The sequence below is a fragment of the Toxorhynchites rutilus genome, chromosome 2, assembly GCF_029784135.1.
Source record: "Toxorhynchites rutilus septentrionalis strain SRP chromosome 2, ASM2978413v1, whole genome shotgun sequence".
Lineage (NCBI taxonomy): Eukaryota > Metazoa > Arthropoda > Insecta > Diptera > Culicidae > Toxorhynchites > Toxorhynchites rutilus.
In genome coordinates this window covers 212986256-212989562 of record NC_073745.1, presented here as the reverse complement: position 1 = coordinate 212989562, position 3307 = coordinate 212986256, and positions in this window count along the sequence as shown.

Here is a 3307-nt window from a genome sequence, read left to right as displayed (position 1 = left end):
ACAATCCAAGCGTGACTCACAAAACAACGACGTGCTGAATTAAAAGGTGGGCCAATTCGCTGAAGTCACTTTGTGGTCATCTACATTTTGCGGAGAGAATGTTATACAGAGATTCACCACTAAATGGACATCTAGCTGAGAGCATCTCCACCGGTGAGCTCCTATAGCCGTTGGCAATTTCACGAACTTAATCGTTGCTATTTTGGATAGCAACCTATTTTCGCACCGGTCGTAGCTATCATGTTTGCCATTTTTATACTTTATTTTTCGCATCGGTGGTTATCAAACGTGGATGTTTGTTTTTGTTATTATGATTATTTCCTCCGTGTCTTGAGAAACTCACGCGTCACTATAAGAAAAACCAAAACCAGTTTTTTATAAAACAACTTAGGCTGATGACATAATAAACGCGGTGCGGTGCGATGCGATGCGGAGCGATGAATTGGAGCTCATCGCGTGCTATGACATACTGATCGCTTCATATCGCGCGTTTTTTTTTTGTTTCACATGTAAACATTTAAACAACCCAGCACAAGGATGCCAGATATGATAACACATCTTCATTCTGTAAACAGTTGAATTGTGAGATATTTAATTTGATAATAAATTGTATTTTTCGCAAAATAGCTTCAACCGAAAATCTGAATTGAAGATACAGCAAATAAAACCCTTGTTTTTAAGTGGCATTTAGTTACTTTTTCTCTCAACAACTCAATTTTTATTATGGTTCGATGAGTTCGGACGTGAAGATTAACCAAGATTTTCGCCGAATTAAAACACGTCTACTCGCACCAACAATAATCCAGAGAATGAAAGTTTGTTACAATCAACCACAATATTTGAGCAAAATCAAGCTCTCGATTTACCGAACACTCAGCTCTCCATATGCTGTCATGTGCACAGGAGATTGGAGAATGTGTTCGGTTCTCCCGGTGTTCTCAATTCTTTCTGTGTAACGCTTTCTCATTGCACTCTCTTTTTTCTCTTATTATTGGAGCTTTGATATATTCAAGTGTAGAGTTCGTCAATTCATCGAAGCTACAAAACAGATGAATCGCTAGTTATTTTCTGCTCTAGTAGTTATATCGTCCGATGAATTCTAATAATATTCGGTATTCCTAGTCCTATCTCCCACATTACTCCCCGTCTCTATTCTTCTGGAACTTTTTGTATGTTCATTTTTCTTTTTTTTTATAATGATCTTTTTTTCAGTTTCCACTGTCGATAACGAATTGATCCCAAGATTTGACAAAAAACAGTTTCTTAAGTATTTTAGAATCCAGCGCTACATTATATGAACGATATTTTTGCCAATACCTCATATATCATAAAATTTAGCCATCATTATTACAAACAGTTTTTAGTTTTTCAGCAATATTTATGTGAAAATTCGACATGAATGTTTAATTAGTCCACGACTCACCATGTTTTGAAAACCTATTATTAATTGGAGAGCAAACAACCGTCATTGTTGACGAAACTCTTCACATATCATGTTTTCATTTGTTTCTTTCTAGCAACTAATATGATACACAAAATTAAATGGTTCTAATATGATTCATAAGTCCTCGTCCGAATGAATATCCCTTTAAAATTGCTCCATTGCAAATCGAAACTTGCTTTCCAAAAAAAATTGAAGGCCGATGAAGTGAGATTGATTCTCTAGATTTATAAAATTATGCATTCAAAATTATGTAAAAATATATTTCGGATGAACCATTTTTGACTCACATTTCTTGGCCAACACCCTGCTTTTGTTAATTATTGTTCATGAATTATTCTTAGGCTATATGGACTAACACATTTGCATGCTTGTCTAAAGACACAAGCTTTCAATAAATATCATGGTCAACGAAAAGATCATGTCTATTCAGAAACGGAATATTATAATGTAACCTGTTGTAGGTCCGTGTTCTATGGCTGATATACTTGTTTTTTTCTATGCTTTTGCACACAGTTCAACAAAAATAAGGCTAATAAGCTTTCTACACATAGTTTCAAAATTTTATTCACGAATAAATTCTTTTCACGTTTGGGAAAAAAACATTCTTTAATTATAACCTTATTTGTTATGCATAAAATCTTCGCATTTCCAACAAATACCATGTTTTCCCACCTTACATGTTCAGTTTGTTCCATCACCAATATTTTTTGTTTGCAATAGCGACTCTCATTGCATTTAATTTTGTTGATTAATAAAATCACATAATCGACTTTATTAATTTATTTTTCTACGTACCGTTACATGGACAGGTATTATGCTCCTATGGTGTCGTTTTTATTTTGAAAAAATCATCCAAATAAAGAAGCTTTCTCTCCAATTCGAATATCGTGTTCAAAAACTACATTGTTTTTCATGGCCGATCATTTTATGTATGTACCACCGGATATCATTGGTATAAATAAGAAAACTTCCCTACCCATTGGCCTTTTTTTAACGTTATTCTATCCATCATTTAGGGAAAAACAGGAAGTGGGTTATATCTATGGTATAACCGCAAGGGTGACGTAGGACTATCATTGATTTAGAGATCATTTGTTTGAAGTTGAATCTAAATCCATTCTGAATGAATGAATAAATGAACATTTGGTGGACTTCGAAAACGAGAGCGTTACGTTGGAGGCACAAGGTTTTATGCATCCAATATTGGATACAAAAAACCTTGTTCTGAAGAATAATCCGATTGATATAGGAGTTTCTCAAGGAAGCAACATAGGTCCTCTACTCTTTTTGATTTTTATCAATGATCTTGGTAATTTAACGCTCCACGGAATACCAAGACTTTTTGCAGACGATTCGGCGTTATTCTATCCGCGTCCTGATATTCAAACTATTGTAGCGGACATGGAATCAGATATAGTGAAACTCATGGAATATTTCAGTGGCAATTATCTAACCATTAACCTCACTAAAACAAAGTATATGGTCTTCCATTCGCCACGAAAAAAAATACCTCAACACCGTGATCCATGTGTGGGAATCCTGTCTATTGAAAAAGTCTTCTCTTTCAAATACTTAGGATTGTATTTAGATTCTGCCCTTTCCTGGGATACTCACATTAAACATGTATCGAGTAAAGTTGGAAGTTTATGTGGTCTCATGAAAAGAGTACGCTGTTTCATACCAAAAAGAATTGTTACAGTTTTATTTTGCATGCTTCCACTCCATCCTCCAATACCTAATTGTAGTCTGGGGTCATGCTGCCAAATCAAAATTGAAAAAAATTCAAACGCTGCAAAATAGATGTGTGAAAGTAGTTTTCAATCTTCCTCACTTATTCCCTACTTGAATTAACCTTTTGAATAC